This window comes from Triturus cristatus, chromosome 6, assembly GCF_964204655.1.
Source record: "Triturus cristatus chromosome 6, aTriCri1.1, whole genome shotgun sequence".
Taxonomy (NCBI): Eukaryota; Metazoa; Chordata; class Amphibia; order Caudata; family Salamandridae; genus Triturus; species Triturus cristatus.
The window spans coordinates 1330467920-1330483614 of NC_140589.1; positions in this window are offsets into that span (position 1 = coordinate 1330467920).

The window sequence follows — 15695 nt, forward strand, 5'->3', positions numbered from 1 at the left end:
CAGCATGGGAAAAATACACAGATTTCAATAAAGGTTTCTTTCCCTATATAGGTACAGTTACCAATAGTAAGCTGATACGTAGATTAACCAGAACCCTTGAAGCAGTAGTGAACGAAACTATTTCCGCCTTAGGCAATTTAACAGAAGAGCAGTCTGCTATGCGGATTGTTGTGCTTCAAAATAGTCTTGTCCTTGACGTTATCCTGGCCGATAGGGGCGGAGCTTGTAGGGTCATCGGATCAAGCTATTGCATTTTTCATACCAGAAAATTCGCCATCTGTATATAAAGCCATAACTCGCCTTCATAAGATTGTAAGCCAGATACACCAGAATCCAGGCACCTGGACTTGGTCCGGTTGGTTTTGGAGTGTATTATCTACCTTTGGATGGAGGGTCCTATCCTTCCTAGGTATTGGCCTTCTCATACTATTCAGTTGCTGCTTATGCCTGCAATGTGGACCAGCGATTTGTGGTCTGTGTGCCACATCGTGTATTCCACCACCAAGATTTCGTTCGTCCCAGAAGAAAAAAGAAGAACAAATGATGCTATATGAACAGATCAATGGATTAATGAAGATTGATATCTCTTGACGGGCAAGTAGGGGACAAGGAGGGAATGTGGAAATATGGATTTTTCTGGTCAGTTATGTCCCCTATCTTGGACCCCAACGGTTCTATGTGCATGTTACAAGTACATGTATGTTCCCTCCAGTTCCAGTTATGAAGACGCAAATACATGTGCGTCCACCGTTAACATGTCCTCTGTTGATCCGCCATGAATGGGCCGGATATTCCATTCCTAAGTACGAAAGGCCACCGCCTTTATATGGTTCACTTATGCCATTTTACAGTCCAGGCAAGTAGGCCCTGATTCCGCCATCAAGCTTTTCCTGCCTTCTGCCTCTGAAAGCTCCAGTCTGAGCCTGCATCTGTGACCATGAACTTTGTCTCACTCCCTGCGCGGCTAACGATGCCTGATCCAGCCCGTCGCCTGCCAAGAACTGTATTTCACCTTCAAAATTATCTCCTCCGTCCCTATCCAATGCATTCCTGTCTAGTAGTTTAAGTAAACATTCTTCCAGCTACCGAGCAAAAGGCCCGGCTTCTCTGTCTTTATGCAAGTAATTCATAGCCCTGTTACCATGGAATATTCCTACCCCCCTCGCATTTAGTGTAGACACTTAGACGCTTGTACACGCACTCACAGTCAGTATAGAATAGATTTTGTTCGAGAGACCTTTCTTTTTGGATAACACAGTTCTTTAAACATAGGATATTAGATATGATTTGGGATTAGGTTGACATAACCCCAGACTTTTGTCTCCACATGTAGAGCTAAATGTCAAGTCCCTTTCTCCCTCTAGTTGCACGTCTATCACACGTCATGCGACTGCGCACGCATCTCTGCCAAATATTTCTGCTGACATTGCAGGATTCTCCAGGTATCCACCCACACATGACAAATTACCCATTATCATCAAGTGGACGCCCACATGGACGCCCACCTTCACGCCTACTTACACGCCCACATGCTCTTATCTCATTCTCTCTTGCTCTCTTGCTTACGTACAATTGAGAAATGTATATATACTGTACTCTGTGAATAATGTTTTGAGAATATTGAGAATACTTTTGAGCCCCTTTCCAGATCCAATTTTGGTGATGGAAATATTCTCCCTTTGACTCGAGTTATTGGAATAAATCCCTTTATGAACCTGATACCACAGACTCAGCCTCTTGCTTTATGCATGATCTTATTTATATTTTAAAAGTCTGACAGCGTAATATTTTATTTACCACAGTGTCCTAAACCCTCATTGGCTGAAAAGATTGCCATCGTTCCTTCCATTGATCAACCCTTGCTTACCTTTTTCTCTAAGTTCGGCAAAGACCCACGTAAAGGGGTGGACAAAGCTTGGTCCACCTGTCAGGATAAATTGCTTGATGTGGTGGGTCCTTTGGCGCGTATTTTTGACTTGGCAGAATCTGCCCGTCTGGATGGCACGGAGTTGTCGGCGGAAGACGTCTCTATGTGGGTCCAACGAGCTTTTTGTCTTCTAGGGAACGCCAATGCCGCCATCACACATGAGCGCCGCAAAGGGCATCTTATCAAATTGGCCCCAAGTTGGCTAATTTTGCCCACAGGATCCAGGCATTAAGGCTAATGGTCTTCTCTTTGGCGATTCTCTGGTTAAAGACCTCAGCAGGTTTGTGTCTACCTTTGCCTCTTTGGATAAGGCACAACAATCAATCAAAAAAGTGTTTTCACCTCAGGTTTTTGGACGGGCCGGCAGAGGCAGGGGTCGCTCTTCCGGCCGTTCCTATCACAATCAAGGCTCCAGAGGGTCCTTCAATTCCAGTTCCCAAGATTACAAACCTCAATTCTACCCACAAAGAGGTCGTGGATACAGAGGTCGAGGTCAATAGAATTACCACAACAACAACCAACAAGGTACGTCTTTCACCCCTTCCCCCCATGGGAGGATGTCTAAAACTGTTTCTTCTAAAGTGGCAAACTATCAGTGCAGATCCTTGGGTCTTAAATACCGTTCAAGGTTATCTTATAGAGCTTTATGTGACGCCTTCCCAAACTGTGTTCCCTCCTCCTCTGGTTTTTTCAAACGAAATGTCTCAGCTAATCTCTTTGGAGGTCCAAAGCCTTCTCCAAAAACAAGCCATCCAATCTGCTCCCTTCGATCCTACAGGTTTTCTAAGTTCAATTTTCCTAGTTCAGAAAAAGAACAAAAAGATGCGTCCCGTGATAAATCTAAAATGGTTCAACCAGTTCGTGGTGTATCACCACTTCAAAATGGAAACTATTCTATACTTAAGAGATACCCTTCGTCCAAATGATTGGATGATAAGATTGGATTTACAGGACGCATACCTCACCATTCCAATTCATTCAGCTCATACCAAATTTCTTCAATTCCAGTGGTTGGGCATAACTTATCGTTTCAACTCTCTTCCTTTCAGTCTGTCTTCAGCACCTTGGTGCTTTACAAAACTCATGAAGCCAGTGGTGACATTCCTGCGATCCCTCGGGGTCAGACTCATCATTTACTTGGACGACATTTTGATCATGAACACAGACAAACAGCTCCTTCTGTCCGATCTCAACTCCACTCTATCCCTGCTCCTGGATCTAGGTTTCCTTCTCAATCACGAAAAGTCAATGCTTCTTCCTTCTCAGAGCATCGAGTTCTTGGGCTTCCTGGTGGATTCTTCCATGGCTTCCTTTCTACTCCCTCAATCAAAGGTCTCGACCATAAAGTCAGAGATTTCTCACGTTCTTCCGACCTCCCTAATTTCCCTCAGATCTCTTGCAAGAATAGTCGGCCTTCCCTCTGCTTCCATTCAAGCCATCTTTTCAGGTCCCCTTCACTATCGGGCCCTTCAGCGTCTAAAAATCAGGCATTTGCGTCAAGGTTTGGCCTACGCTGACCTTATCTCTTTGGATCAAGAGTCTCGCGACGAACTTCAATGGTGGATCGAGCATTTAGATGCTCGGAACGGGCGAACTATCTTCGCTTTTGCCCCAGATCTTGTATTAGAATCAGATGCAAGCCTGTCGGGTTGGTGCGCCCATTGTGGACCAATATTGACTGGCGGTACATGGTCTCGCGAGGAGCCGAAATTGCACATCAATTGTTTAGAGATGCTTGCAGATTCCTTTGCGATCCAAAGCCTTTCAAAGAACAGAGTACGATGTTCCATTCTTCTTCGTATGGACAATGTTTCTGCGGTCCGCTACATCAACCATCTCGGCGGCACCAAATCCACACCCCTTGCAGAATTGGCAAAGAGTCTTTTGGAGTATTGTCTTTCAAAGAAACTATCCCTGACAGCGGAGTATCTTCCGGGAGATCTCAATTCTGTGGCGGATTGGCATTCTTGCTATCTTCGAGACTCCAGCGACTGGAAGCTTCTTCCATCCGTCTTCCAATCCCTTTCTCAAAAATGGGGCCCCTTTTATATCGATCTCTTTGCTTCCCGCCTCAACTCTCAGTTGCCTCATTTCTTCAGTTGGCGCCCGGATCCTTCAGCCCTGGCAACGGATGCTTTCCTCCAGGATTGGTCCCTTCACCTCAACTATGCTTTTCCTCCCTTTCTCATAATCAGCAGGGTACTGTCCCAGGTTCGTCGTCAGTCGACATCCTTGGTCATTGTGGTTCCCTTTGGCAATCTCAGATTTGGTTCCCGTCCCTTCTGGAGATGGTGGTGGATTTCCCGGTGCTTCATCCGGCACGCGAGGACTTACTTCTGAACCCACTAGGCCTCCCACACAGTCTCATTCTGGACAATTCCCTGGTCCTGTCCGCTTGGAAAGTTTCCAGCCTGTCCCTCCTGACCTCCTCCTTTCGCAAGAGACTTCTCTCTTTATCAGCATAGCCTGGGCCCCCGGGACCTCGAAAGCTTACAAATCCGCTTGGTCTTTATGGGCAAGCTGGTGTATGGAAAGACATATCGATCTCTTTTCAGCCCCTCTGAATTTTGTGGTCAATTTCTTGGCCTCTGAAGCCAATGCAGGTAAGTCATACAGGAGAGTCAACTTGTACAGATCTGCCATTTCTCTTAACCATTCCTCAATCGACGGCAAACCGGTGGGCATTCATCCTTTGATCTGCCGTCTTCTGAGAGGAGTATGGTTTTCCAAACCTTCGTTGGCTAAGTATTCAAGTTTATGGGATGTTAATGTAGTTCTCAAATTGTTTTCTGATTGGCCAGACAATTCTGCTGTTTCTCTAAAAATGTTGTCTGCTAAGCTTACCATGCTACTGTGTCTGGTTTCTATTAAACGTGTTTCAGATGTTAAAGCATTGGATATTTTCTCTCTTCAATTTTCTCCTACAGGTGTTTTGTTTCAAATTAATAGACGAACTAAGACAAATTTGAATTCTGTTTTTACCCTTATTTTCCTTCACATCCTAAATTATGTGTAGGCCAATGTTTAAAAATGTATGAACAAAGGACTTCTGATCTCAGAGTGCCCTCTCATTCCCAACTCCTCATTTCTTTCCGTAAGCCCCATCTTTCTGTCTCTTCCGCTACCCTGGCCCGTTGGGTTCTTTGAGTTATGTCCCTTGCAGGCATCGACGTCTCCGTTTTCGGAGCACATTCCACCAGGGGAGCCATGGCTTCTAAAGCCTTTTGGGCTGGCTCCCGTCTAGAGGACATTCTGAGATCAGCAGACTGGACTAATGACAATGTTTTTCGTATGTTTTACTGCAAACCTGTTGATACTGTGGTGTCTTTGGTGGTTGATATGCTTTAAACAAGCATAATAGGAGCCTCCGGTCTTGCCATAAAATGTAGATTTTCCTAGTAGTTATGACGGAAAGTCTTAATTTTATTAAAGACACGGAGGCGAGTATTATCCCACCTCTACACTTCTAATCTGTGTTCTCCCTCCCTTCAGCGAATCCATCCTTGCTGCCTGCATCTTCGTGATAGTTCTGCTCACCAACGGATGTGGCCCCCTCCTCGTCAGATCACCTCGCCTTCCTGTTTGGAGTCTGCTACGACGAATCCTGCAGTTCGACTCTCCTGGATGGATTTGGCTCAAGAAGTTTGTTCCTGGATATTAGCTTTTTCTATTGTTTTGGCGATTTTTCCACTGTTTTCTGACTTTATCTGAGCTGCTCGCCAGCGAAAAGAGGAAGCTCCACAGTCAGTAGTGACGTTATCTAAGCTGATATGTTCTGATTGGTTATAAGGTTTCGTTTTTTATGTGTTCCCATTGGCCAGTTGTTTCTCTGGGCCCCTGGGAACTGTAGTTTTTTACTTATCTTGGCTGCTATTATAATTAAAGCAAGATAAGAAAGCATAATACTCGCCTCCGTGTCTTTAATAAAATTAAGACTTTCCATCATAACTACTAGGGAAATCTACATTGTGCTCCCTGAATGCTGGCCATGGTAGTGTTTTTTGTGAGCAAAATGTTTCAGACAGAAAAATATCCGTTTTTGAATTTAGAAATGGGGATCCCGGCGGGTAGAGCTTTTTTTAGGCTCAACCCTGTGTGAAAGAAATACACAAGTGTACAGCTTCCAACAAAGAAACTAGTACTTTTGCTTTGAAAAAAAGGATATTGTTGCTGAAGCTGCACAGTCATTCTGATAGGGTAAAGCAGTACAAACATTTTTTTGTGGTAAACTTAGAATATGAATGTTACCTTTTATTTTGGGCAGTGCTATTTAGAAACATTTAGCAGCTATCTTTAGATCGAATCAATCTCTTTCTATCAAGTGATAAGAGTATCTCTGCTGTTGCATTTTGTGCTTATCTGAGACACTTTAACACAATTACAGACACCTGAAAATTCAAGCTTTATCTCATTGTAAGCCTGATACTTTATGCATGTTATTGAGCCTTCTGTGGAGAACCTTACTGCTAGTGGCCCAGGCATCTCAGGAAACAAACATAATATACTGATCACAACTGCATGGAGGGCATGTTGAAGAACACAACTGCTGGCGAGTCAAAGTCCCTCTCTTGGGGATTCTCACATAATTGTCTGGCGACAGCTGCACTGTCAAGCCAGACCATAAAAAATTACATAGGATAAATTGGATTCCTCCCCAGTGGTAGAGCAAAGGGAGGAGTAAGGGATCTCTGATTCCCCACCTTGACTAAGAGAGGCATGGGGATGAATATAAAGTAACAACCTCTACCAAAGGCAGGAGAGTGGATACGTACCTCCCCCCCCTCTTCACTATACACAAGGGCATGTGGCAATTTATTTTTTATTTTTTCCAATGTTCACAAACATTGGGACATGTTACAATTCGTTTAGACTGTATGCTTTGCTACCTATCTGATGTAAATGTATACCTTCTGGATGTACTTAGACCAGCTACTGAATAAAGGTACTTATGAACTCTGCTTGGCTACCAGAGTTTATTTGTGTCACAGGGCACAACATATTTTGGCGACGAGCGAGAGTTGGAGACTTTCCCACTTGCCTACTTATCTCCACAATTGGTCAAGGAAGCAGAAGATGACATCTTTAACCAGTCCACAGGGTGAGAAGGAGCCACAAGTCTTACTAGTACAGACAACTACGAAACAACGCTACATCAAGCATACAAGAAGCAACACAACCAGCAAAAAAAAGAGGAATCATCGTAACTCAAGATGCCACAAAAGGTACAAAAGAAACTGGCACAGAATACTCTGCAACCCCACCAGTGTCCTGTACATCAGACAGCCCCAACGAAAGCATGCTGTACTGTGTGTTTGCCAGAAGACCTGCGCAATTAATGGAAGATTGCTCCTTAGTAATGATTCACAACTTGTCCAAACTGTGCTTGTATGCAGCACATGTCAAGATTTTCATGGGCATCTGTCCTGCATGAAGTCTGTCAGCTGCCGGATGTGGGCGCTACTTTGGAGGTGCAAGGATATGTTTTTTTGAGCTACATGTATCTACAATGCCTATAGAAATCTCTATAGTTGATTTCACACAACGATTTGGATTTGTAAAGTTGTGCTGGCTGTTGTGGTGATTCTCAATGTTGGAACTTGACACGAAGGAGAGCTGTGGACTTGACACGAAGGGGAGCTGTGGACTTCACTGATGAGCTTTGGGCAAGTGCGAGCTTCTCCCTGGCAGTGGCGTGCCAGGTTGTGGTACAAGTTTGGCGCTTCAAAGATGCTGTATCACAAGGGGCAGAGTTGGGTGAGACACATTTATTTTACTTTGATTGTTGGCCTACGCTGAGACTTGATGTCCGCGGTGATCTTCAACCGCCACTTTCAAATATAAAAATAGATGTGGCACGAGCCATGCAGTGCACGCGCCGACCTCTGTCTTTGTGGATCGTCGCGTGCAGTTCCTGCAGAGTCCCCAGGTCCAACTCGGAATCATCATGCTTCTGCTCGTAATGCTTTGTGACATTTTGGCGCACAGTGATGTCGGGAGCCACCCGGCATGGCGTGAGACAGCGTGGCACCATCTTGGGGTGGGCAATCGCCCTTGTGAATCGTTGGTTTCCTGCCTGTCAATTTGCCAACCACGTTTGTTTTCACATGTGCGTCGTCTTCAATAAAGTTTTTTGAAGCATGAAGACTGACAAGAACGTCGTGTTGTGAGGAATGAGCATGCTGCTTCTTCGCTTCTTGTTTTCCTGCAGCGCTAGAGGGCTATCACATGATCCCGGTGATCGGTCTGATTATCTAACAGAGGACAGTGGATGCTGTTTTGGACACTGGTGTTGAGGGAAGTTTGTTTTGTCTATTGATTGCCATCCGGTGACAGTATCTGTTTGTCTTGTTCCCGTTTCACACGTGGACAATTAGAAAGACTAACATGAAGAAATTTCCTTATTCCAAATTGGCAGCACAGGATGGAGAGGTTTATCGGAGCAGCGGGGAATATACTACTGGAACTTTGTCTAGTTTTTTTTTGGGAGGTGGTACTCTCTCTTTTTGTTTTTGCTCATGGGCAGCTTGGTAATGTTCAAAACAGCGGGGTATGATTTTGTCTTTATGCAGCTATGATTTTTCAGTATTCTCTGCCCAGTGATATGCTGCCTTCTAGTGCCAAGTTGGAATTTGACATTTATGTAATAGTGATGATCCATCAGGCCACGTCTGCTGTTTACACATAACCTTAATCTAGCATAAACCGGGTGAGAGATCGCGTGTTGGTGTTGTATAGTATCCATGCTTGAGGGATTTAAGTTTACAGTTTGCATGTGCCAGCCTCCACAGTTTTGGTTTTCTTCCCCAAAGGACGTCCTTGTCTAGTTTTTGTTAGTGGGTAGCTGTATTACATTCTCCCTCTCACTAGGGATGGGCAAGGGTTTGGGTACATGTCCCTTTCTCATAAAGCGTTACACGCGGCCCCTACACAGGGGTGGGTCTATAGGTATGGTTCCCATTTACAGTTGTTTGATTGTTCGATTTAGTAACCCTTACGCGGGTATGTTTATTGGGTCTCCTCCAATTAACATTACATTTAACCCTTACACTGGGTTGGTTTTGGTTCATGGGTATGGTTCCCCTACACAGGGTGTATTTTCTTGATTTAGGGTCCCATATACATGGTTAAAGTCTTAGACCCTTACAGAAGGGAGGACTTTATGGGTCACTGTCTCAAGTGTTTGTACCTCATATGAGGGGTGAAAGATGGGTTTTTAGCCCCATCTTCACAACATACGTAGGTTTCCTTACGTGTGGAAACATATCCACTCATTTGTTCCCTTGCAGTAGGGATCGGAGTAGCGGGGTGTGTTTTTGCCCTTTGCCATTCGCAATGAAGTTTTCTCATTTTATTGTATTGGGAGAGGTTGGGTTATTTTACTCAATTTCTTGGTTGTAAGCTATCCATTCTTTCTGTTTCAAATGGCTCTGACCCTCTCGTGATGTTTACATAATTGCCCATCCCTGGGTTTTGAACTGTTAATTGCGTTTGTAATTTTTCTTGTGTATAGTTTTTCTCTTATTCTTTACTTGTATTTGCAATTTTCCATTTTCATTTTAAAAGGAGGGGGATATGTTATGCCCTGCATAGTTTACTTATATCTTGTAGTTCATCAATCTTCCTGCTGCTCAGCCAGTGTGTATGTTTACTGTACAATGTTGGGAATTTAGTGTTGCACAGAATGTTGGGTGTCGGTGTGAGTGAGGGATGACAGTTAGAGATGGGCTGAGCAGCAGGCAGGCTGCTCCTGGTGGGGTTTGCTGTTACATGGAACTAAGAGTTGACTACAGACTAACTTACATCATCATCACCTGTTTACCTGGACTACCTATCTGAAGTACATGTATATCTTCTGGATATACTTAGACCAGCTACTGAATAAAGGTACTTATGAACTCTACTTGGCTATCAGCGTTTATTTGTGTCACAGGGCACAACAAAGTGTCCTATGTGAATGATATTTATCTGACAGACGATGACCTGGAGGAACACTTGAACAGAGTAAATACCATAATTTTGGAATTTGCATCAGAGGCTACAAATTCAAAAATTGCCCACCTCAGTGTCTTGTTTTAGGATATGAGCTTTCAAGTGAAGGGAAAAGCCTGGCAGCCAATTTTTTAGAAAAATGCGCGCTGCTCCAACTACCGAAATCATTAAAAAATCTACTATCAATACTGGGATACCTAAATTTCGATAAAACATACATTTTGGATCAAGCAGGAAGAGTAAAACCTTACTATGACTTAATAAAACCTGATTTTTCAGTGAGAAATTGGACACAGGAGCACACAGATACACTTTGTTCCTTACAAGCTGACATGATAGTTTCCAAACACTTACAGACACGCGTAAACGTACGCCACCTGGTTATCCGTATAATTGCAGGTCAATCTGGGTACACTTATCTGACATACAATAAAGGTGAAACAGTACCAATTGCATACTGCTGTAGTGAGAGAAGGAGCACTGGGTCAGTGAAAACGAATAATAGTAGTGACTCCAGTTCCAGCCTTAGAGGCTGCAACAAAGGCAAGTGTCCCTAACGTTAAGCATTACATCCGAGATGGATACAATGGGCTAATTCTCTCACTGCAACAGATGTAGAATACAGGTACGACCCAAATTTAAAGACACAAGCATTCCTGCAATACGAACAAGAATATCCTCTACCAAATGAAATATTGCCTCTAGATCAGTATGAATATATTATTTACACTGACGGATCTGCTCAACCGGCCATAGGAAGTAAGCAACAATATACTGCAGCATGTGCAATCGTTAAAGGTCGCATGCAAGATGGAAAGTTCCATCCAATCTCTAGGAGACTGCACGGCACAGTTGGCAGAGTTAAAACCCTAATACTGGCACTAGTTAATACGGATCGAGAATTACCCACAATAATTATGTGCGATTCCTTTTAGTGTGTGCAGTCATATAATGAATACTTGCAATACTGGGTTCAAAACGGGTTCAAAGACGCAAAAGGTGGCACAATTGAACATAAAATGCTATGGGAACAGGTAGTGGAATTGAAATACGAACTACCAAGGACTCACGTGAGTCATCAGCGTGATGGCGTTCACGTTGAAGGGAATTGATTGGCTGATGAAGCCGCAAACGGGGCTGTACGCACGGTTTCCGTAGCTGCAATCACTCGTTCTAAAATGAGAATAGACAGTGAGATTATGGTAGATTCACGCAAAAACAGCACAGCATTACCAAAGAAGATTCCACTCAAGTGCTCCTACAAGTTAGATGCCAATAACATTCCATTTGCTCAGATTCCTGGAGTGGGGGATAGACTAATTCCAAACATGGATTGTAGGTTAGGTTTTATTCTAGCAGGGAATGAAGGGATAGGTTCTGCACATGCAGGAGATACGGCGACTGTTTCCTTGTTGAAACAACGCTATTGGTGGCCTGGGTTAACAAAGCAAACCAAAGACTGCGTCTTAAAGTGCAATATCTGTCAACAGATAATTGGGGCCACCATAACATGTCAAACGCAAATCCCATTATTAGACAGCATCAGATTGTCTGTTTGCATGTGTCCTGCTCGGGATTCCTATGGGTGTGGCCCCAGTGCTCGGTTGACGCTCGAACTGTTATAAAAGATTTGCGACTCTTCATAGGGACATACGCAATTGGCACATTACATTCTCACAAAACTCTACCGGTCACTACTTTTCAGTTTCAGTATTGCCTAGAACAAAAGCAGGCAGGCAAATATGAAAAAAATGGGTAAGGAGTACATTAAGGAATCTTGAGAATTACCATACAGGTTTCGATGCCGGGGTGGGGATCGAGAAGTGTTTCTAAGTGGTACTAACTGTGAGAGCGCTTTAAGTGGCTCACTCATATGTCAGGATATAATGCTGCACGGGGCGTGTAATGGTTCTGTAGCAAACTTGTCCTGTCATCTGAGGGGTTCCCCAGCAGCATTGATTACTCCAGCATTCGGACTACTTTTGAATGGGAGTTACATGATGCTGAAAGATCAAGGCTGCTGCGGAATACTTCCAGGCATCGCATATCTGGTAACCGTGAGCTCCAGGGTTACTTGTTGTATGCAAATATTGTTTCCACCGACACATACAGTCATGGAGGCACTGTTATGTCCTTCACTGAATGTTTATATAATACGGTTTGATACTCTAAGCAAAATGAAAGCCATGCTTTTACAGAACTCTGTGCCTTTAACCTCCGCTTGAGAGACTATGGAACTCCAGATCGCAAGGTCTTCAGAAGAGATGCAGGCGCTTCTCCATACTAACTGCCCTTTCCATTTCGTGGAAATGGTAAATCGTATCTTTAACATATATGATACGACTGGCATTGTTCACCTATTTAAGACCATAGGTTCTGGACTTCTAGGCACCTTTCAGACGGTACATGGATTTATACCTAACTTCATACACTCCATATTTGGAAGCATCTTTGGAGGACTTCCGCTGATCCTATTTCTAATAGAAAGAATCCTGATTGTCTTCTATCTGCTGCGCAATGGACGTCCCAGTCACCAAGGAGATGGAAAAAGCGCTCCTGGAGAAGAAATCCCGTGACCGAATGGTACAACATCTAGGCACACCTTGCCTGAGAGAACTAAGTGCATCTTGGTTCCTGTCATTTCGACCATTCTGGATGGACTGCATCTTACCTGTCCTCCGATGCCTGCTTTACGGAGAAGAATGCGTGTTAGACCTTTGTTTGACACTCCCATCATGTGCACAACTGGACGTAAATGCTCTACTGGACCTGATAACGGCCCATGTTCTGCAATGTCCTAAGCATATTGATTGATTGATTGATTGATAGGAGATTTGTAATGCGCTACTTTGCCCAAGGGCGTCAAGGCGCAACTGATGGAAACAATCAGTCAATTCGCAGGAAAAAGGACATTAGGGTTAGGCTTCAGAGAAGAGCAAAGTTTTAAGTGCTCGACGAAACAGAATAAGAGAATCCTGATTCCTAAGGTCAGGGGGAAGCTTGTTCCAAAGTCTAGGGGCAAGGGCGAAGAAGGCCCTGCCTCCCCACCTTGCTTTTGCAACGCGGGGGACGGTTAACAACTTCAGACTGGTGGATCGCAGGGCCCTGCCTGGGGTGTAATAGGACAACAGAGACCTAATGCCCTCGGCCCCTGCATGGTGAAGAGCCCGATGGATAAGGATCAGGGTTTTAAATTTTATCCTGGCATACACCGGTAGCCAGTGAAGGTGTTTCCTGATCGTGGTTCCAGAGGAGCGCCTAGGGGCATTAGCAACGAACCTTGCTGCTGCGTTCTGAACCACTTGCAGCCGATGGACCAGTTTATTGCTCATTCCGTGATAGAGGGCATTACAATAGTCCAAGCGCGAAGATAAAAAGGCAACCGAGACTTGTTTCCGGGCGTCGGGCGTGAGGTAATGGGTGAGCTTTCTCAACACCCTTAAGACCCCACAGCAGGTGGAAACGGTCCTATTCACCTGCTTGTCAAAGGTAAGTGAGGTGTCGAATGTGACTCCCAAATTGCGGGCAACGAGGGATGGCTGGGGGCAGACTCCCAGAATCGATGGCCACCAGTCGGCTGACCAAACCTCCTTGTTGCTCCCGAACACCAGGATCTCCGTCTTTTCCCCATTCAACTTTAGGAAGCTTGATGTCATCCAGCCTGCCACGGCCTCCATACAGTTCCTAAAGTTTAGGGCTGTAGATCTGACAGATTGTGACAGGGAGACCATGATTTGGGTGTCATCAGCGTACGAGAGTACTTCCAATCCAAAAGATCTAACAAGCCTGGCAAGTGGGGCCACATAAACGTTGAAAAGAGTCGGGCTCAGAGAGGAGCCCTGAGAGACCCCACAGTGCAAGGGCTTGGCGGTGGAGAGGAAGTCAACCAATTTAACCCTTTGCTCCCTGTTGTTAAGGAAGGAGGTAAGAAGACTGAGAGCCGGACTCTCCACCCCCATCTCACTGAGACGGGAGGCCAAGATAGTGGGGGAGAGGGTGTCAAATGCGGCGGTAAGGTCGAGCAGGATCAGCAACGTAGTCTGACCCCTGTCGACCTTGGCGCAGATGTTGTTAACCACCACTGTAAGGGCTGACTCAGTGCTATGCTCCTTTCTGAAACCATGCTGAGATGGATCAAGCAGGCGGGTTTTATCAAGAAAGGAGCTAAGATGGAAATTCAGATGAGCCTCCAACATCTTAGCCGGAGCAGGAAGGAGGGAGATGGGGCGAAAGTTTTTTAAAGTCTCGGGGTCCAGAGTGGTCTTCTTCAGAAGGGGCTTCACGATGGCTGTTTTCCAGGAGGATGGGAAGATCCCACTGGATATAGCCCTATTCATGACTGCCAGCATGGGAGGGATTAGAGTGGCCTTACAGTTTTTTAGGACTTTAAGCGGGCAGGGGTCAAGAGGCGAACCTGATCTAAGGGAGTCCAAAAGTCTCTCTAGGTCCAAGGCCGAAGGGGAGGAAAACTGGAGTAGGTTTCAGCAGGGAGAGCCGTATTCCCCAAATCCGAGGAGAAAGGCCGTGTAAGATTATCTGCCTGAAGGGCTGTGTGGATATTTAGAATTTTGGTGTGAAAAAAGGAGGAGATTTGATCACAAAGTTCTTGTGAAGGAACTATGGGATCTGGGTGATGGATAAGAGATAAGGTGTCCACAATTTTAAACAGGTCTCCAGGGGATGTAAGTTGGGAAGTGAGGTTGGAGAAATAGGATTGCTTTTCTACCAGCACCGCCGCTTTATAGTTCTTAAGAAGCTTTCTATGTTTGGTCCGGCCTTCGGCATCGGGTTGGGTTCTCCAACACCTTTCTTGCCTCCTACAAGCCTGCCTCTGAATTCTAAGGGAATCAGAATACCAGGGTGCCGTAGGGCGTTTCCTGGCGCTGTATACTGATTTAAGGTGGGCCAGAGAGTCCACTGCCTTTGCGATAGTGTTTGCAAGTTCCCGTGCTGATGAGTCGATATCCTGTGAGGGAAGAGGCTTGAAATTAGCAATGAGGGGACCCAGAGATTGGTCAGTCAGGCCCCGGAAGTTTCTCTTCTGCACCCAGCAGTTTGTATCTTTTCTGAGGGCGAGAGAGGCACAGTGAGAGAATTCCATGGAGACTGCATGGTGATCGGACCAGGAAAGGGGAAAAAGTGGACCCAACTCCAACCTAGGGTCATTCGTAAACACACCATCTAATGTATGACCGGCAGTATGAGTGGGAGAAGATATATTTGGAATAGATTTAGGGAGGCCAGTGAATCCACAAGGGATAACGTATCACTGGAATTACTGTTTTCCAGATGGAAATTGAAGTCCCCGAGAATAGTAAAGGAGGGCCTGTTTAAAAAAGGCTCTATGACTTCCAAAAGATCAGGGCAAAACGAGGGTCTGGGACCTGGGGGTCTGTAAATAAGAATCCCTGAAAAATGTTCTAGGGGAGAGGAACTAAGGGAGAAAAACATGGCCTGAAAAGAATTATGGGGAGAGGGAAGAGACTCCATGCGGCAGGTGAAAGCGATCTTATATATAATGCCAATTCCGCCCCCTTTACGGCCCTCTCTATCCTGTCTTACTATGGTGTAGCCGTCAGGGAGAGTGTTTAGCAAATCAGGGCCTGCTGAGTCCGAACCCCAATTTTCAGTTACGAAGACCCAGGAGGGCTTCCTTTGGGATACAAAGTCTCTGAAAGCTACATTGTTTTTGACCAGGGAACGGGCGTTAATGAGAAAGCCTAATTCCTTCGGGGAATATTCCAGTGTTGATGGCGGCATTCCTTGAGCCACCGCAGGT